We start from the raw sequence: 22,431 nt of genomic DNA, 5'->3' as shown, positions 1-22,431 counted from the left end.
GATTTTGATCCTACACTCATCAGTCTTTATAGACATAAGAAAAAACAATCAAAAACTTTATATGGCAGCACAAAAAGAGAAGTCTAGCCAAAACAGCTTTGCACAGAACACTAGTGGCACAGACACCATACCTGGCTGCAGCTGGTGCTACAGAGCCATAGCCGTAACAATGCCACAGTGCTCGCCCAGACACATAGCTCGGTGGAATAGAACTGGGGACCTAAAGTCCGTGTAACTGCATCTATCTCATCTTAGACAAAGATGACAAAAATATGCACTGGAGAAAGGACAAACTCTTCAACAAATGATGCTGGGAAATATAGTTATCAATATGTAGAGGGATGAAAAAAGACTCTTTTATCTTGCACAAAAAACTCAACTCCATGTTGGTCAGTGAGGTTCCATAGACACTCAAACCTTATAAGCTATTGCTATTGCTCTTGGTTACCCACCAGAACTTGACAGTAAAATCCTCTTCCTGAAAACATTACACTCTTGAATCATAGGACATGGAGAAACCAAGCTGGTACTGACATGTACTGGCCAGTTGTCATAGTGTTAGATGGTGCTATGCCTGTCACTGGAAGATGCAAACAATTATCAGTCTCACCCAGCCATGAACCCAATGAGGTATAACAATGACTGGCCTAATCAGGTGTATCTGTTCGTGCAATGGTGGTACAAATGTTATGAGAGTAACCAACCATTTTATGCTTGGATCTAAGGCCTGCTCCATGAAATTGCATTCACACTTGTCACTAGGAATGGAGCCAAGAACCTGTGGCTAGATAGGTCATAGGCCACAGGGGAAAACCATATTATTCTGCTTTATGAACATAGTATTTAAGTGACTCCTAATGACTTATTGCTATACTTATAGGTTAGGGCATCTCTCAACCTTCTTCATTGAAGATACTTGTAGTAGGTGGCAATTAACGCAGAGTCACCCCATGAACTGATCAATATGCAGAGAATTAAGAGACTGTAGAATGTTAGAATGGGTCATACATAGAGTACTTCTCTTTACCAAGGCTTGAGGATCTTCATAGAAAGGGAATGTCAGGGACAGAAAGATTATAAGAGCCAGAGGTGGTGATAGCTTCAAGGAAAACTGTTTTTGGACACAACAGAGAAGTTGCACATATAAATTCACAGTGGTTGTGACAGTATGCACAAAACCTACACAAAGCTCAAGCCAGACTAATTCACAGCATGGAAATATAAGGTGGACACAAAATCTCATCAGTAATTGAGGCATTATTGTCTTTTCCAGCTTCTAGGCCAAGGAGAGTTGGTTTTCATTAATGCTGTGACTCTGGGTAGGCCGACCACACTCCAGGGCAAGCCTCACTCCCAAGAGGAGTTGAGTAACAGAAATTGGATTCAGGTTTTTTTATACAGAGAAGAAGAAGAAGATGAAGAAGAAGAAGAAGAAGAAGAAGAAGAAGAAGAAGAAGAAGAAGAAGAAGAAGAAGAAGAAGAAGAAGAAGAAGAAGAAGAAGAAGAAGAAAACGACTAGAAGTTGGTGGATAAGAAGGTGGGTAAGAGTTGAGAGGAGTTGAGTGAGGGAGTGAGTATTGTCAAAATATATTAGGTGAAATTCTCAAAGAATTTCAAAATCAAAATAATCAAAATCTTAGGGTTTGGAAAAAAATCTCAACTTTAAATGGATCAAGGATCTCCACATAAGACCTGAAAACGTAGGACACACACTTCCAGTTAGTTATAGGCACAGGTGAAAGCTTGCTGCATAAGACTCAGTAGCACAGAGAAACCACACCAACAATCACCAAGTAGGATCTCATGGCATCTGGTCAGCAAATGAAATGTGAAGCCAGTGAATAGGCAGCCCACAGAATGGGAGAAAACCCTTGCCAGCTCTACACTGTAAAGTATGAGTGTCTAGAATATAAAAAGAACTCAAGAGTAAATGTTAAGAAAATAACCTGATTTTAAAATGGACTGTAGAACTAGACAGAAAATTTCCAAAAGAAGAAATAAAAATGGCCAAGAAGCACTTGATCCAGCACAAGAGGAAGCCCCAAGGCCTGGCACTAATACCGAGGCTACGGAGCTCACAAAAAGGGGCCTAGCATGACCGCACTCCAGAAGACCCAACAAGCAGCTGAAAGAGTCAGAGGCAGATATTTGCACCCAACCAATGGACAAAATCAGCTGACCCCTGTTGTTGAATTAGGGAAGGCTGAAAGAAGCTGAGGAGAAGGGCAATCCTGTAGGAGGACCAGCAGTCTCAATTAATCTGGACCCCTGAGATCTCTCAAACACTGGACCACCAAACAGGCAGCATACACCAGCTGATATGAGGCCCCCAGCACACATACAGTAGAGGACTGCTGGATCTGTGTTCATTCGGAAATGATGTACTTAACCCTCAAGAGACTGGAGGGTCCGGGGAGTTTAGAGGTCAGGTGGAGTGGAGGGTGGGGACATCCACGTGGAGACAGGGGGTGGGCAGGAGGTATGGGGTGTGGAACAGTCAAAGGGTGGACGGGGTGAGGGAGATAAAGTATGGAGTTGTACAAAAATTAATTAATTAACTAATTAAAAAATATTCTGTTATGGAGTCTACTTAGATCCAACACAACTTAAACACCAGGTCAAGGCAGATGACAAAACTGTATTGTAAACAAGCCACTACTGACTGATCAGGGCTGCAGAACAGACTCAGGAGCTGAACTCTGACCCTCCCACTGGCCCCCACCCCCAGCCAGAATAGTTAAGCTTGGGAATGAGATGTGCCAAGTTGAGGTTACATTTTCCACCAGTGAGGATTTAGGGGTAAAGGCTCTCCTTATGTGGTTGAGCTCTATCAAATGATATAAAATGTAGGTTTTTATAGTCCAACCAATCAAATCCATTTGTTCCTTTGTTGTTAGGAACAGTCATTATGTTTTGGGGGGACAAAGGATGAATAATGGGAGCTGTGTTTAGGGACAAAACAATTATTATGCTCTGAAACAGAAGATGAATAGCAGAAGTTGTTCAGTTATTGGGAAAACCCCAGCTCCTCTAGAGCTTGTGTCCTTGAACTTAGTTTCCCTATATGATTAAATGGAGTCTGAAAACAAAATGGCAGCACTTAAGGACAAGTTTCTTTTGCTTGTTCCCAACAGCCTGACTTCCTTGGCCATCATAGAAATGCAGAGATGTTGAGTACATCTCACATCAGTAAGGATTCCTGACCACCATTACAATGACCACCATCACAATGACCACCATCATAATGAACATCATAATGACCACCATCACAATGACCACCATCATAATGACCACCATCATATGAACATCATCATAATGACCACCATCATAATGCATTATAACAAATGCTGATGTGGATGCTGAGGGAAGAGAACCTGCATACACTGACAGTGGGAGAACAGACTAGTGCAGCTTAGAAGTCAGTCTGGAAATTACTTTAACACATGAAATAGAGCTGCCATATGACCCAGCTACACCATTCCTGGGTACATACCCAAAGCCCTTAAATCCTACAACAGAGACATTGAGCGTCCTCGTGGCATGTGCATTACTGCTCTGTTCATAATGCCTAAGTGGCATCAACCTAGATTCCATAATTAAAGTAACCAGATAAGAAAAATATTGTTCATATACACAATGGAATATTACACAGCTGTAAAGAAAAACAAAATCAAAATTTCAGGTAAATGGATGTAACTGGAGAAATGCTGCAGAGCAGCCTCAGTCGGCCCCCCTCAATCTGCAGGAAATTAGGGTTCTGGATAGGTGGGCAGGAGTCAGCGAGAAATGACAAACAAATATGGCCACAAGGGAGTGTGCTGTATCTGAATGTAATTTGTCAAATTGAGCACCAGACTTTTAATACAGAAGAAAATAGGGAAGTTAGGTGACACATCAGCAAGGCACAATGAGGTTACCGGATGCTTAATGACTTACACAAAACAGAGGAATGCAAACACAAAGACTGGCAGGGACTGGGCAATAAAACAACTGAGACAAAGTCAGGTCTACCTAAGGTCGGCTATATTCTTAGAAGCCAGGTGTGAGGTCTTTACACTCCTGGGGCAAGGGCTTTCACACCCAAGTCATGGTTCTAATTAGGGAGTTCCACTCTAGCTAACCTCATGAATAATGCAATATTCTAGTTCCTCTATCTCTCTTACAATACCAGAGGCAATTCTGAATGTTACTGAATTCCAAGCCCAGGGTCAGCTCAAGGACTACCTAGGGTTTTGGTGACGGCCAGGAAACAAAGTTCGATTATGCTTAGGCATTTGGCAAGTCATTGCTTGGAGGCACCTATAATAAAACAATAGCATTCGTTAAGTTTCCATGAACTTTTCACCTGCGTCCAGGTTTCTAGGCCTGTCACGCGAGTCACTACTAGAGCGGATGTAGAGAAAATTACATAGAGTGAAGTAATCCACGACAATATAAACACCGTGTTTCTCTCATAGGCAGATCCCAGTTTTAAATCTTTTGTCTTGGGTGTTTAGCTTGGAGCACAAGTGTAAGCCAGGCAACTTGAAAGAGGCCTTGGGGCATGTGATGGTTTATGTATGCTTGGCCCAGTGAGTGGTACTTTTAGGAGGTGTGGCCTTGTTGGAGTAGGTGTGTCACTGTGAATGTGGGCTTAAGACCCTCACCCTAGCTGCCTGGAAGTCAGTCTTCCACTAGCAGCCTTCAGATGAAGATATTGAACTCTCAGCTCTGCCTGCACCATACCAAGCCTGGATACTACCATGCTCTTGCCTTGATGATAATGGACTGAACCTCTGAATCTGTAAGCCAGCCCCAATTAATCTTGTCCATATAAAACTTGCCTTGGTCATGGTGTCTGTTCACAGCAGTAAAACCTTAACTAAGATAGGGCACATAAAAAATGTGCTAGGAGGTTATAGATAAAAAGGTAGAGAGGTGGAATACAAGGGAGAGAAAGGCTTAAGCAGGGGAGAACATAGGAACACAGGAGACCGGGAGTGAGTGGAAGGGCCAATCCCAAATGGAATATGAAAAACCACCTGGGAGCACACTATCTTACAGGTCAACTTAAAAAATAATAATAGTAAGTGCCAGGTACAATGGTGTGAACTTTTAATCCCAGCACTCAGGAGGCTGAAGAGGCAGTAAACTCTTTGTGAATTCACTGGTCTACATAGAGAGACCTTGTCTCAATCAATCAATCAATCAGTCAATCAATCAATCAATCAACAGAAGAATAATAGAACACAGGTAACCTGGAAGAAGAAGAGACAATACAGACTGGGGGGGGATGCTAAGGCATCAGGTGGGGCAATTACCACAAAAAGGGGAGAATGAAAACTCCATTCCAATTGACATCATCAACCTGGATCAAACTTCAGGAAGTCTGATGGCGGGTGGTTCATTATCAGTGCATTTAAACACAGTATGATTCAAGAAAAGGTGTCCAGACAACAATTATTCCAATTCCAATTCCAATTCCAATTCCAATTCCAATTCCAATTCCAATTCCAATTCCAATTCCAATTCCAATTCCAATCACAATAAGCTTAGGGCAGGACTATTAAGAGGCCTAGAACCTAGTGTGTTTTTTGATGGAGATAACATAGAGGCCATCAGGGTATAAAATGCATGTGCCGTCTCCCCTAAGGATGGGTTCTATTAACTGGGAGCTAAAGATAAACGTCTATAGAGGGAAGAGAGTCTGGTTAAACATTTTGAGTGAGGTAAAAAGTAGTGACCACAATAGAGGCTGTGGAGGATAGACTGCCTCCATGGCTAGTCTAAAACTGTGGTCCTCAATTCACCATCTCTAGATTCATTTCTGCTAATATTTTTGCTGCATTATAAGAAGTTTTACTAATTATCACAATTTTTGGAGAGAGTTCTCTTAATTGACTGGTTGCAAAGATCTCCTGAACAAAATGGGTGTGATACAGCCTATCCCACATAAACCTTTATAAATAACCCTTAGCATGGCAAAACAATATCGGATTGTCTTTTATCACGGATGTGACAAAAGCATTTGAATTCTGCATAGACGCGCTGATAATTAATGTGTAATAACAGCCATCAAACATTAACAACATCATCTGGGGAATCAAGTAGGATAATACCGTCCTTGTTGTTTCCACAAAGTCTTAGCTTGAGAAGTTAAAGTCCTGAAGCCTCCCCAAGTTTGCCCTTCCTCTTGGGACATCTCCTTTTGATAGGCTGGTTTATCATCTGTTGAACTCTGGATGTCATGGTCAGATGTATCAGGAGCCATCTGGGACTACATTTATTTTCTGAAAACACAGAAGTATAACCTCGCCTCAATGTTAGAACTTTGGGTTCTTTCCTATGTAGCACTTTTCTTAGGTTGTGTCTCCTTTAGGGTAAGTGCTTTGGGGCAGCAGAAAAAGCATTATACTTTATACACCTTACATGTAGGACATAGAAAAATCTATCTCAAACCAACTAGAACACATCCACGAGCCAGTCAGCTTTCATAATTCTAGAAGGTGCTATCCAGGCTGCTAGGGGAGAAAAGACACTCATGGTTTTACCCAGTACTGGACAGTACACTCGGGAACACCAACCTACCAGGCAAGATGTGCAGTGTGGTGTGACTGTTGTGTGTAGGCATAAATTTTCCTCAAGCTGCTTTAATAAGGGTTCAACTCTTCCTCCTGCCTACCACTCACCAGAGGTAAAGAAAGGTTATTAGGATATGGCGGAAGTGGATCTATTTAGAAATAGTTCTTTGGGGGTGATTCTAATCTTTGTTGTTCTCAGTCCAGTCCACTAGCAAACACCAAACCCAAATCAGCAGCTGCAGGTAAGTCCACTCAGTAAACACCACCCACGAATCGGCAGCCGCAGTTCAACCCAGAAGGAATCCAAGAGGCTCACCACCTGGCCCGAGTCTGAGGAAAACCTCACGAGATGTTCTTTGGCAAATTTCTCTCTATGATGTCACCACAAGTGAAGCTCAACAACACAATGTAAGGTGAGCCAGTACATGCATGCCATCAACGAAGAACAGCAAGGTAGAGCAAAGCAAACCAATGCTCCAGCTCCCACTGTGTGGTAATATTTATATTCCTTCTAAACAGCACACATTCTTTCACGTGTCTGCTATAGCAAAACATCTCACATTTCACCTGTGTGTATGCCCCAGAAAAACATATGACATAACTGACTTTCCAAAGAAACCAGAAGTTTCCACATCAGTTGTGGGAGTAACAGATTTCTAACTGGAGTTTAGATCTCCCTCACAAGAGGGAAATGAGTGCCTGGTACAGTAACCCTGGTCCAAAGCCCATGGATGAGGTAGTCATAACTCCTAGAGTAGAGCCTACTTTTGTTATTTTGCTAAGTGGCCTTGCTATCAAACTGCCTTCTAAATATTTATGCTTATTACAAAAAAACCTACCTGGCTTCTCTCAGCTTTAGTCAGAGAGGTGTCTCTCTGCAGTGGACAGCAGTTAATGCAAAAATACACACCTGGCCAAAGTGCTGAGATGAAGAGACTGAGTGCTCTGAATAGGGGGTCTATATTAATCCTGCTACCACCAAGGCTCAGGGAACACTGCAGAAAGAATGTAAGCCCCGAGGGTGGGGAGACAGGCTATAGGTGCTGTTTTCTGGTCACGTTGTGGCTATTGCAATCACAGGCTCACAGAAACTTTAGTTGCTGACACATGATCAAGGCAGCCAAAATCTCAGCACAGAAGATCTCTGGGCCCCACCCCTTCCTGAGGAGCGATTGGTAGTGGATAGTCTGTTAGTGAGGGAGAATTATTCTACTTGAAGTGTGGTGGGTTTTTAGTGGGTTATGGGAGGGGGGAGGAAATTGGGAATGGGGTGTGTTGGAAAAATTGGAGGAGTTGGAGTGGGGAAATAGAAGGTAGATATGAGCCAGACATAGTGGCACACGCCTTTAATCCCAGCACTTGGGAGGCAGAGGCAGGCGGATTTCTGAGTTCGAGGCCAGCCTGTTCTACAGAGTGAGTTCCAGGACAGCCAGGGCTACACAGAGAAACCCTGTCTTGAAAAACAAAAAACAAACAAACAAACAAAACAAAAACAAAAAAAAGAAGGTAGATATGGTCATATTTCATTGTATGCATGTATGGAAGTCTCAAAATAAATAAAATAAAATAAAATATAAAATGCCTTATTCTACACAGCCTCTACTTTATGCATGTGCATTTGTGTGTACTTCTTGGAAGAGGTGTCATACTTGATACCATATTCTCAAGAGGGCCTATGACCCACTAAAGATTAAGCAACCAACACTGTATGTGTAAAATAAAGACAGGAGTTCAGGTATTCTTATTTTATCTTATTTATTTTATTCTTATTCTTATCGAGGAAGAGGGAAGTAATTATAATTGTTGTGCCTTGTTGATGATCAAATGGAATCTAAATTCTTTAGACTATCCTAACCTGTTGTTTAAAAAAAATCACTTTAAAAAAAGATTTATTTATTTATTTATTTATTTATTTATGTATATGAGTGCATGCCAGTAGAGGAAATCAGATACCATTATGTGAGAAGCCACATGTGCCGTTGCAGAGTGGCACTGACTACTGCTGGCCACCACGCATAAGTTTGGACAAACAACCAATGTGTACATATGCAGTAAAGTTTTTTGCAAAGACACTGCCTGGCCCAGGCATGATAATGAGGCTTTGAGAGTATAACCAATCAGATGTGAGACATGCAAATGAGGTATGATTATGAGGCTCTGTGAGGTACAGAGAGAGAGAGAGTAGCCAATCAGATGAGGAAGATGCAAATGAGGCGTAGTGCATAACCAATCCAGGTATGAGACACGCCTCTCCTAGGCCTATATAAGCAGCACCAGTTCTGGGCTCGGCGTCTCTTCGCCTCTGCGCCTCTGCAATCAAGCTCTCCCAATAAACATGTGCAGAAGGATCCTGTTGCAGCGTCGTTCTTGCTGGTCGAGTCCGGCGCTCACAAGAAGTGGTGCCGAAAACCCTGGGACAAGAAACATCTTCAGGCACGAGCGAAGACCCCCTGCTACAGGGAGGATTCAGAACTGCATCGTGGGGAAGGAGCGGTTAATAAAGGTTCCCGTAAAGCAGACTGCTGAGAAGGACCCAGCGTGGATTCAGAACTCTTCAGCTGGGGAGCGGTGTTAATAAAGGTTCCTGCAAAACAGACTGCTGAGAAGGATTCAACTGCGTGGATTCAGAACTCTTCAGCTGAGGAATGGTGGTACCGGTAAGTATAAAGAAATTAAGGTAAGTCTCTGAGAGGTATGCTTTCTTATGCAGTAGGTCTGGTAATTGTTGCTGGGTTTGTGTGGGACTAGCTGTTAAGGAAGGGCAGTGACTTTGTAGGAGTACCAGGAAGGCATATCAGAAACAGAGAGAAAGAAAAAAGAAGACGCGCGCAGAAAAATAAGTAACTTAAGAAATATAAAAAGAGAAAAAGAAAGGAAGCTAAAATATAAAGATACAAAGGATAATATAAAAAGGATAATATAAAGATATAAAGGATAATATAAAAAATGAAGAACAAAAAATTAAGTCAATTTACCCTCCTCTCGAGGACTTTGACTAAAGAGGCAGCCTTCATCAAAGGCTTAAAGATAGCTCTCGGGGAAAGAGGAGTAACTATTAGAAGCAGCCACTGTGCAGAATTCCTAGAAGAAGGAGAAAAAATGAAAATAAGCTATTTCAGAGCCCTCCTAGGGACAAACGGAAAATGGGAGACGTCCTGCTTCCTCTCTGGCTCCTATGGAAATATTTTTAGCTTCGAATAGGATATCTGTGTTCTATTGTCTGTTTTTTGGTGCACCAAATTGTCTATATGTCTGTCAACTCATGTTTGTTTTTGCTTGGATGATTGAATGATTGTTGTTCTGTGTTTCATGTTGAAAAATATAAAAAGCAGTCTCAGTCTGCAGTCTCAGTCTGCACAGCAAAAATTGACAAGTTAGCTGCACGGTGGCTGGGAGTCAAGTACAGCTGAAAAAGCCCTGCTGAGGGCCGATTGCAAATGGAGCTTTTAAAGGGGCAGGCAGCCTTTTGCTTGTAACAGAAAGTTAGCTTAAAATTGGAAACTTAAGGTTGGAGTTATTCTAAACAACATAAGAAAACAGGTGATATGCAAAAGCAGTGTACAAAGGGTAGAAAGAGTAGGTTTGAAAATAAAGTACATATCTCTACAAATAGAAGGAAAACCCTTTCAAGGTATAATGGATACAGGAGCAGATAAAAGCATTATATCTAGTAAGTGGTGGCCTGCTTTTTGGCCTGTTAATCAATCGTCACATAGTTTACAAGGATTAGGATATGAGGCTACCCCAACTATAAGTGCAAAATCCTTACAATGGAAAGATAAAGAAGGAAGGACAGGGCCTTTTCAACCTTATGTACTCCCTTTACCTGTAAACTTATGGGGGAGAGATGTGTTATCAGCTATGAACTTTATACTAACTAATGACTATTCTCAAAAAAGCAAGGAAATGATGAAAGGAATGGGATATATACCTGGACTAGGTCTTGGAAAAAATTTACAAGGTAGAATTTCACCAGTTAAAGCCACAGTAAAGGCAGACAAGAAAGGGCTGGGTTTTTTCTAGGGGCCACTGAAGAGCCTTTGCCCATTCCGTGGCATACGAAGGACACGGTGTGGGTGCCTCAATGGCCTTTACCCTCTGAGAAGTTAAAAGCAGCTAAAGAATTAGTACAAGAACAATTAGACCTGGGACATGTGGAACCCACTCAGTCACCCTGGAATACCCTCATTTTTGTTGTAAAGAAAAAGTCAGGTAAATGGAGATTGTTACATGACCTAAGAGCCATTAATGCACAAATGCAAGTTATGGGTCCTGTACAAAAAGGACTCCCCCTACTCTCAGCTCTACCTAAGGATTGGAGAATTATAGTAGTAAATATTAAGGATTGTTTCTTTTCAATTCCATTAAATAAGAAAGATAAACCTAGATTTGCATTCACCTTGCCTTCTATTAATCATATGGAACCTGATAAAAGGTACCAATGGCGGGTATTACCCCAAGGAATGGCAAATAGCCCTACCATATGTCAGTTATATGTAGGAAAAGCTTTGCAACCGGTTAGGGATGGTTTCCCCTTCTTAAAAATTTGTCACTATATGGACGACATTGTAATTTGTGGACCTGAAGAAGAAAGTATACAGCAAGCTTATGGCTTGCTTAATGAAACTTTAAAAAATAATGGTTTGAGTATTGCACCAGAAAAGGTACAGCAGTCTAATGTTAGTCATTTTCTAGGAGCCACTATTACTTTACGATGTGTCACCCCACAAAAGATTAGTATTAGAAAAGATCATCTAAAGACACTAAATGATTTTCAAAAATTATTAGGAGATATAAATTGGATTAGACCTTATTTAAGGATCCCTACTTCGGAATTAAAACCTTTATTTCAAATTTTAGAAGGAGACTCACATATTACCTCATTGAGACAATTAACACCTGAGGCTTCTGATGTTCGTAGGAAAGTGGAAAAAGCGATCCAAACAGCACAGTTAACTCGTATTAATGAGCAAGAACCTTTGTGCCTATGCATATTATGCACCATCAATCTGCCAACTGCTGTATTATGGCAAAATGGTCCTTTAGTATGGATACATTCACATATATCCCCTAATAAGACTATAGAGCATTATGCCACCATGATAGCAAACATGGCCCACAAAGGGATAAAAACTTCAATTACTCACTTTGGGAAAAATGCCTGATAGCATTTATATTGTCGCACAAATGCAAATATTGTGTGCTACTATAGATGAATGGGCCATTCTTAGATGCAGTTATTCTGGTTTAATTGATAATCATTATCCTAAACATCCGTTATTACATTTTATGTTATTACATCCAGTAATATTTCCAAAGGTAACGGCTAATACCCCTATAAAAGGAGCCATTGATATTTATACAGATGGATCCAAAACAGGGAGTTGGAAGTTATGTAATCAATGAAAAGGCTGTAAGGTTGCAATTTATACCAGGAGCCCCTCAATTGGTAGAATGTTTGGTGGTTTTAGAAGTCTTTAAAAGATTTCCTATGCCCATAAATATTATCTCTGATTCTGTTTATGTAGTTAATGCGGTTTTAGCATTAGAGACTACCAGAAATTTTAAGCAGTCTAGTCCAGTATCTGAAATTTTGATGAAAATACAAAATTGTATTTTGATGCGTGAGCATCCCTTTTATATTCAACATATTAGAGCACATACATCATTACCTGGACCTATGGTTAAGGGAAATGCAATTGCTGACTCAGCCACCAGAGACATGGTTTTCCTATTACAAAGTTCTATAGAAAGTGCAAAGAAATTTCATCAACTTTACCATGTCCCTGCTTCTACATTACGACAAAAGTTTAAGCTCACACGAAAAGAAGCCCGAGATATTGTCCTACAGTGTGGTAAATGTGTAGAATTTGTTAATGCACCTTCTGTGGGTGTTAATCCTCGCGGATTGCGACCCCTAGATGTTTGGCAAATGGACGTCACACATATCCCATCTTTTGGGAAATTACAATATGTACATGTATCCATCGATACCAGTTCTGGTGTCCTACATGCCTCTCCCTTGACAGGGGAAAAAGCAGTTCATGTCATATCTCACTGCTTAGAGGCTTGGGCTGCATGGGGCAAGCCCTTAGTGTTAAAGACAGATAATGGTCCTGCATATACTTCTTCTAAATTTAGCCAATTTTGCAAACAAATGCAAGTAAAACATATTACTGGATTGCCCTATAATCCACAGGGCCAAGGCATAATTGAGAGAGCCCATCACACTCTGAAACAATATTTGCAAAAACAGAAAGGGGGAATAGAGGCTATGATGCCAAAGATGGCTCTATCCCTTACAATATTTACTCTTAATTTTTAAAAATTGGATGATGCTGGAAGATTACCAGCTGAAAGGCATGGACAATGGCCTCAATCGCCCAATGAAATGGTCAAATGGAAAAATGTCCTTGATAATAAATGGTATGGCCTGGATCCTATCTTAATCAGATCCCGGGGAGCTATTTGTGTTTTTCCACAGGGTGAAGAAAATCCACTTTGGGTCCCGACGCGACTGACAAGGACCGTGAAAGAGCAAGATGAACCCCAAGATGATTCTCCTGCTCCTGATGATTGAGACCGGGATAAGTATACCTTTGTGGGCCATAGTAAGATCATGGCCAGCACCTTTACCGGTACATTCCAATTCTTATACCTTGCCTTTGTTTTTTGCAACGGAATGTTATTTGGATGTGCCTTGTGCACGACAAACTCCTCAAGAGCCACGGGTGTATAATAGTACTAGTTTTCATTTGAATTATACACTATGCTTTGTGCATAATGTGGATAAACCTTTTATACCCTGTATATTTTTAAAGAAAAAGATTATCTCTAACTGGGCAGATCCCCTTAGCCAAAATAACGTGAGCTCTGGAGTGTTGTTTAATGCTTTAACACAAGTTGCTCAAGGAGAGCAATCAGGCTCAAGTGATGTTGAAAATAATATAACTTCACCTATAAACATCACCACTATTATGATAAAGGGAAAGGTGACCATTCCCAAAAGATCACGATGGCCTGTTGGCAATGCTACTGCTATACGCAGCATGCCTTGGTGTCATCCGGACCTCGCATTTCCTACAGTTTTTTTCACCTTGTCAATCAAAAATCTTTCCTCGGAAAGAAATAGCAAAGGGTTTTGTTTTGTCACCCCCACTAGATTTTGCTGTAATGAACGATAAAGGAGATGCTACAGGGAAAGAAAATATTTGGCCATATTACCAATGGACTTTAAGCAATGAGGCAGGTGCTAGTACCAGTCTGTCAGCCTTTGCATTGCTGACTGGAACCTTTCATGAGATATTGAATGTTTCTGCCACTCTTTCCAATACCTCTACTCATTTAGATAATGTGACAACTAATAGAATTATCAGAAATATGACTACTTCTCCAGTGGAAGTTTGTGTCAATCCTCCATTTTTCTTTATATTGGCTGAATTTCAAAATAATACAGAATGGTTAGATTGTACAAATGTCACTTGTTTTTTGACGCAATGCTGGAATGGAACCAAATTCTTAGCCTTAGTGGTTCATCTACCAATCTTTGTCCCTGTGCCTGTTGAGGCAGATCCAGAGAAGTTCCCAATAATGAGTCTTATTCGGCAAAAGAGAGGTTTTGGAATCACAGCTGCCATTGTTACAGCCATTGTGGTGTCCGCAGCATCAGCAGTTATCGCAGGAACTGCTATGGCCCATCAAATTAATACTGCTGACACCGTAAGTCAGATAGCAGAAAAATCCTCTGAAGCATTGCTTACCCTGCAAAGGGTGGATTCTCATATCGCCTCAGGGTTAATGTTAGTGAATCAGAGAATGGATATATTACAACATAATATGGAACGGATGATGGATGTCATACAAATGAGTTGTGTGGCATCCACATCGCATGTATGCATTACTCCCAATAGGTATATTAATAATTCTTTTATTAAAAGAACAGACCTATCGAATTACTTGAAGGGGAACTGGTCGCAGGAGCTGGAGAGATTGCAGACGAGACTGCAGATGCAGATCCTGAACCTTAATGGGACCAGAGTGGAACCAGTGACCCTCGGAGACTTTACCTCTTGGCTTACCTCTGCTTTTTCTTACTTTAAGGAATGGGTGAGAGTGATTTTGTTTGGTGCTGCCATATGCTGTGGACTGGTGTTCATGCTCTGGTTGGTATGCAAATTCAGAACCCAACAAAAACATGACAAGGTGATTATAACTCAGGCACTTTTAGCTATTGAAAACGGCTCCTCCCCTGAAATTTGGTTATCCATGCTCAAGAATTAGTTGGCATCTGAGTTCTCTACTCTTGCACTCCACAGCACTGAGATGAGAGAGACTCAACGATCATTGATCAGCCCTTGCACATCACTGAGGTTTCCTCATTGCAAGCGATAGAGTGATCATGATTTCACCACTAATTCATTTTTTGGCTGGCCTCTTTTACAGAGTTCACCCTAGGTCATTTAGCAGTTATTGTCACACAGCACTGTGGTATCCAGAGACGGGCAACTTTCCTCATGCACAGTCCAACCTAAGACATGGGGCCCGGTGGCGATAGGGTTACCCTATGACGGGTAAGGCTGTGACATTAGAGGAACGACCTAAAACAGGAGCCATGGCGGATGGGCATAATTGCACAGGCCTAGTCCAGCCTCATTTTATTAAAACAAACAGGGGGAGATGTGAGAAGCCACATGTGCCGTTGCAGAGTGGCACTGACTACTGCTGGCCACCACGCATAAGTTTGGACAAACAACCAATGTGTACATATGCAGTAAAGTTTTTTGCAAAGACACTGCCTGGCCCAGGCATGATAATGAGGCTTTGAGAGTATAACCAATCAGATGTGAGACATGCAAATGAGGTATGATTATGAGGCTCTGTGAGGTACAGAGAGAGAGAGAGTAGCCAATCAGATGAGGAAGATGCAAATGAGGCGTAGTGCATAACCAATCCAGGTATGAGACACGCCTCTCCTAGGCCTATATAAGCAGCACCAGTTCTGGGCTCGGCGTCTCTTCGCCTCTGCGCCTCTGCAATCAAGCTCTCCCAATAAACATGTGCAGAAGGATCCTGTTGCAGCGTCGTTCTTGCTGGTCGAGTCCGGCGCTCGCAAGACCATTACAGATGGTCATGAGCCACCATGTGGTTGCTGGGAATTGAACTCAGGATTTGTAGAAGAGCAGCCAGTGCTCTTAATCACTGAGCCATCTCTCCATCCCCCAAAATCACATTCTTAAAGGGCAAAATTTAAAACTAGTCTTTTGTAAAGGGAAAAACCTTGAATATTTTTAAATGGTAATGTACACTGGTAAGAACTGTTTTTTAGAAATACCTTTGAAGCCCATTGTGCTACTATACGTAACCTTAAAGGGAAGACTAATGAAGCCCTCAAATCAGCAAAGAAAGCCACAGTGTACCTGTGCTCTCTACACCTTCCTCCCCAGTAGTACCAAGCGGTGGTTGCGGATGGGGAAATGGGGGAAGTGTGTTGACAGAGTGCCTGAGGCCCGTGATTTCTAGTTAACACTAAACTTTCTAGGATTTTAACACTTGCCTTTAAACACAGACCACACTTTAAGACCCACCAGCATGCTGCGGACTCTCTAGGTGACCTCAGCCCTTTGGTAGCCATTGGTGAGGTTAATCCACGTCAAGCATTCTAGACTATGTTTAGAAACAGTTTTCTGCTGAACCAGAATGGTTCCCAACTATCCGGGGTATGGTCCCCATCTGCTTATCTTGATAGCCTTTGCATATTTTGAGTTTAACAGCTATGCTATGCCACTTCCTGGTTGAACAGCAACATCGCACCACTTCTGGTGACGTCATACTGGGCACCACGGGGTTGTCAGCCAGATAGAAAAAAATGATGTCACTAAGTTGTGCTTCCTGGCTCTCTGGCACTTTCACTAACTAATTCTTTCTTCTGTTGTTTTCCATAGTTTTCTATGTAACCATCGGCAGATAGTAGCAGGGAAAGGTGTCCACCTTGATTGGTTCTTCAGTGGAGTCAAATATTTAGGAAGGAATTATATTTTGTATGTTCTCTTTGGTATCTGTAGAGACTAGGAGAGTGGAAATGGAGAGGGTTGAAAGGGGCTCTGCATTCTTACCCTATGAATTTCATGCGTGTCAACTGTCGGAGGCACTTGTCTCCTTTCACCTGACTTTGAGGAGCCTGGCAGAATGAGTGCCGGGAGCAAGACTCTTCTAAGAGGACCTGAGCAGAGCTAATGAGCTGTGTCATGTGAAAGCTTCCCTTGTACCTAGGGCCATTCCACCTTCTCTCAGAGGACACAGAAGCAGTTGCTATTTCTAGGCAGAGCGTGATATCCTTAGGATGAGGTTAGGGCAGAACTGCTTCCAAATTTTAATTACACTTGGATTTCAGAGCACGCTGAGGTCCTGAGGGTTGTTTTTAGAATCTGGCAGAGAACGCTGGTTGTTACCTGGTATTTCTCTGACAGTAACTGGCTCTGTTTTCAGTTTGTGCGCATAGTTGCCATGATATAAAAATCTTGGTCAGTTTCTAATGTATCAAACTGTGGTCATGCGTGCTCTGGACAATGGACTATAAATGAGGGGTCTGGTGGCAGCTCCATGAAGCTAGCTTCACTGTCCATCAGTGTGCATCCTCCGTTCCTTTTTTCTGCCTCCTTCATCTTGCTGCATGGGACATAGATGTAATGGCTAGAGTTCTACCCACTGAACCATGCAGATAGAGCCATCTCCTAAAATAAAGTCCAATGAAGATGATTGGGTCCCTGAAGACCTCAAAGAGCACAGTTGTCATGTCAAATGACCTTCCTATAGTCATTCATGTGTGAACTGTCATGGGCAAGCCAGTGCTTCTGAAGGTCTTTAGTCACAGCTGACCTGAATCTGAACTGATGCATATAGGCTCCAGGAACTGGGGGAAGGTACGTTGTTCTCTTCTTTGTACACAGGGAGCTTCAAGAATCTAGCCATGTGTGCACGCATGCTTGTGTGTGTACTCGTGTGTGTATATGCATGCGTGTGTGAGTGTGTGTGTGTTTCTTGCTTTAAACGTTTTTGGGGTTTTTTTCCCCCTGATCTGTTGTGTTTTTCAACTTAATGTTGGAAAAATTTATGCCACACTGTAAATATAGCTGCTGGGGGAAGCTCACAGAGAGGACTGGTCTGAACATCAGAGCAGGACTTGATATCAGTACTGAACAAGATGTAGTCTCAAAGGCCAGCTTGAACCTCAAATTTTCTGCTCTGTAATTAAAGATACAAGCATAATGAACTGCATGCTACCAGGGATGTGGTTTGCTGTGTTGTGATAGATAATTTAGAAAGCAGTATCTCTCATGACAGAGCAGAGGAACCTCCAACCATGAAACTATTTCATTGCTACTTCATAACTGTAATTGTCTCATATGAAGTGCCAAAGATGAGATTCATGAACCTGCTTGCTAGGCCAGAGATCTGTAAACTGGAGCACCCAGTCGAGAGGAAACTGAATAATGAGCCACGGCAGCTCAGGCCGTGTATATTAGAGCTACCCTTGCCTCTTCATCTCAAGCTAAGCAGATCATCCTCTTAACGTTCTGTGAGTTGGTGGACACAGTCTCGTCAGTGCTGTCTCAGAAACCTGCAGATCAGGGGCTGCAAACAGGGGTTCTTGATCCCACTATTTGACCTCAGAAATGCAGTGACCTAACCCTTCTGTATTAGCCAGGGTTCTCCAGAGCAGTTGTTCTCAGTCTGTAGGTCAGGACACCCTTGGGATTTCATATTGGATATCCCTCATATCAGGTACAGTATGATTCATAACTTGCAAAATTACAGTTATGAAGTAGCAGTGAAATCATTTTATGGTTGGTGTGTAAGAGGAGGCTCTGATGCTAACCCTTTTCCCCAATTGGCTCTTGATTTGTCAATAAAGAAGGTTGGAGACTAATTGCTGGGCAGAGGGTACAGGTAGGACTTCCAGGTCCCAGGAGGAAAAGTGAGACACAAAGGAAGGAGAGGCTTTTCTGCCATGCTTTGGAGGAAGAAGGACCTAGCAATCAATCATGTAAGGCCTTGGGGGGAGCTAGGGCCTGCAGCCTCTACTATGGGCCAAGGATGTTTGGCAGGGGCTAGGTGAAACAAGCCACTAAGTTTAGGGCAGGAGGAGAGATGGAGATAATAAATTGGCAAGGGCATGCTTTTCCAGGCAGGAGATATCTATGCCCACCAATTGTACGTAGGCAGTTAAAGAAACAGGCTGTGTGTGTGACTGTCTTTTATCTGTGGATTCAAGGGTCCCAGGCGGGAGCTAGTAGCTCGACCCCTCCCAGAACAAAGGTAGAAAGAGAAGTCAGGTTAGGATGGCAGTGGCTGATCCCAGAGCTAAGCTGGGTGGAACAAAAGAGAGCCAGGAGGGGATGGTAGCTCGGCAGCTCCCAGGCAAAGTAGAACATTTATAAATTACCCCCAATGTTGGTGGCCACCACAATATGAGGAACTATATTAAAGGGCCACAGCATTAGGAAGGCTGAGAACAATTGCCCTAGAAGAACAGAACAGAGAATGACTGTGAAATAAAATTCATTTTAATCTTATGTGTATACACATATGTATATCTACATATATAATATATGTAAATATTTAATTAAAGCTTTATTAGAGTGGATTACTGTTTGTGACCTGGATATTCCAACAATGGCTATCTCCTGATGGAAAGGCCAAGTATCTAATAGTTATTCAGTCCATAAAACTGAATGTCTCAGCAGCCCCTTTCTGGTACTATAGTTGCAGGGAAGACCTAGAAAACTGCCTGTCTTCAGGCTTCATGAGACTCCTTAAAAAATATGTTCTAATATCAGTGAAGGAATGCCTCAGCTGCAGCATAGATGAAATTACCAGCAAGAGTAAGAGCAAGCAGGCAAAAGCCTCCATCTTCCATGTCCTTTTATGTAGCCCAGAAGGTGTGACCCAGATTTGGGATGGGTCTTACATCAAATTATCTGGATGTAGGGTGGATCTTCCCATGTCACAGTCCGGTCAAGAAAATCCCTCACAAGTATGCATGGATCCTTGAATTTTAATTTATTCTTGATGTGGTCAAGTTGACCACAGATTAGCACTGTGCCCCATATCCTAAATCTTCCCAGTCAAATCCTTACCTTTGATATGATGGACTTGTCCTGAGAATTCATGTTCTGTAGAACTCCACAACTTTTATAATTAAATCCTATGTTTGACTCCTCTGCTTCTTCTTCCCATGAGACTACAGGAGATGAGGTTCTTTACATAATGCTCCAATGTTCACAGTCTTGTTACCTTAGTAATAATCACTACACACCATTTGCAGTATTTCTCTAGTACAGTAATCGCCCCCAGCAATAGCCAGCTGTCTTCATTTAGCTACAACTTTCTCTGACCTCAAATGCTTCATTATTTTCTGACTGTACCTTATCCTAACTTCTCTGGCAAAAGTTTCAACTTTTGCAGCTTCAGCATGCCAGGGACTAAGAAAGCTCATGCAGCTAGTGATCTGGTTTCAAATACCCATTTTAGAACTTATCTACTCACCCAGATCCTAGACACTGTTCTCCAGGGTCTAGCCCAGTGAGTCTGCCTGACCCTCCCCTCTGAGTCTTTAAAATCCCCAGATATGGCCCAGTGTTGCAGTCTTTAACACAATCAACCTCTAGCCTTTCTCTAGGACCCACACTGCCTGCCTCAGACACACAGGCCCTTCCCATACCAGATCCAATATCTCCACCTGGCCAGCTCTACCCACACACTCCAGGTTCGGACTAGGATTCACATCCTGCACACCAGTATAGCATTCTCTTAACTTTGTTCCATCTAGGCCATTTTCAACCTTCAGATACAACCTGACCACACACCCTCTCTTCTGCTCCAACCTGCCTTTCCATGTCAGACACAAAACTAACAGAAGGAGTACACATGGAACTCATTATGCGAATAAATACAAACTTATGAAATAAATACAAACATTATGAAGGATCAAAAGAGGGTATCCCCTTGTATTCCACACCAAGCACCTTAGTCGTATAGAAATGGTTGCCAGTGAGGGTTTCCTGGGTGAAACCTGGGACACAGAACTTAAGAGAACAGTCATAAAGGCCACCAAAGAACTCAAGCTAAAAGAGGTCACGATGAAACCATGTAAGAAACTTAAAAATAGCTCAAAGAGAATAAATATCTGAGCGGCACTCAAGAACACACAACATAAAGCTGGTGGAGCCGGGCGTGGTGGCGCACGCCTTTAATCCCAGCACTTGGGAGGCAGAGGCAGGTGGATTTCTGAGTTCGAGGCCAGCCTGGTCTACAGAGTGAGTTCTAGGACAGACAGGACTATAAAGAGAAATCCTGCCTCAAAAACCAAACCAAACCAAAACAAACCAAAACAAAACAAAGCCATTAAATAGGTTTGGACCCCAAAGTTTCATGTGTTTGAATGTTTAGCTCATAGGGAGTGGCATTATTAGGAGATATAGCCTTATTGGAGGAGGTGTGGACTTGTGTGAGGAAGTGTGTCACTGTGGAGGTGGAGCTCTGAGGTCTTCAATGCTAAAGCTACACTCAGTGTGAAACAATCCAGCCTTCTCCTTGTTGTCTGAGCATCAAAATGTAGAACTCTCAGCTCCTTCTCCAACATCCTATCAGCCTGGAAGCTGTCATATTTCCCATCATGATGGTTATGGATTAAACTTCTGAAAGTGTAAGCCAGCCCGAAATTAAATGTTTTCTCTTATAAGAGTTGCTTTGGTCATGGTGTCTCTTCACAGCAATAAAACTCTAACTAAGACACCATATCATAGTTAAAACACTAACTATACAGAACAACAACAAAAAGGTGCAAAGGAAAACACAAGTCACATATAAAGGAAAACCTATCAGAATAGCATCTGATTTCTCAGTAGAACTTTGAAAACCAGAGGAGCCTGGAGCAATGCATTCCAAGTTCTAAAGACCACAAGAAGTAACCTAGACTACTCACCACAGTTGAAGGAGAAAGAAAAATGTCCCATGATATAAACAGCCTTTAAAATTTTATATCCAACAAACAAAGCCTGAATACAATAGAGGAAGCAATATTTCGGGCTGAAGAGAGGAATGAGAGTACCCAAGAGGCTGTGGAAAGAAATGCAAAGACATAATTACTAAAGCACAAAGTACCACTGAGAACATAAACACTACCACCAAAGATCGGCAACACGATGACCACAATTTACACACACGTTTCAGTAACTTAATATTCATGGCCTCAGTTCTCTAGGCAAAAGACACATGCTAAGGAAATAAAATCCACCTATGTGCAGTTTACAAGAACCACATCTCAGCTTTAAAGATAGGTGCTACCTTAGAGTAAAAGGATGGATAAATGGACTCCAGTCAAATGGCCATGAAGCAAGAAGGCATCACTAGCCTAACATCAGACAAAACAGACTTCAAACTAAAACTGATCAAAAGAGATAAAGACAACACTTCATTCTAATCAAGGGACCAATTAATCAGGAAGGCATTACTGTCCTGATTATACTCATGAAGCATGGGCACACCCGATTTCATTAGATAAGAACTACTGGATTTGATGACACAGGTTATGCCAATCCATTAGTAGTAGGTGGTTTCAATACCGCATTTTCTCAAGTAGATAGGTTATCTGGATAAAATATAAATGGGGAAATATCAGGATTAAATAGCAACATATACACATCAAATGGACTTAATGGATACCTAAAGAACATTCCACCTAAACACCAATGAACACGCATTCCACTCAGCAGCTTCTGGAAGCATCTCTAAAACAAACCACATCCTAGGACACAGAACTGATGTTGACAAATTTAAAAAAAACTGAAATATCTCTGTGTACCCTATCTGA

The sequence above is a fragment of the Mus musculus genome, chromosome 16, assembly GCF_000001635.26.
Source record: "Mus musculus strain C57BL/6J chromosome 16, GRCm38.p6 C57BL/6J".
Taxonomy (NCBI): Eukaryota; Metazoa; Chordata; class Mammalia; order Rodentia; family Muridae; genus Mus; species Mus musculus.
This window is presented reverse-complemented; position numbering follows the sequence as displayed.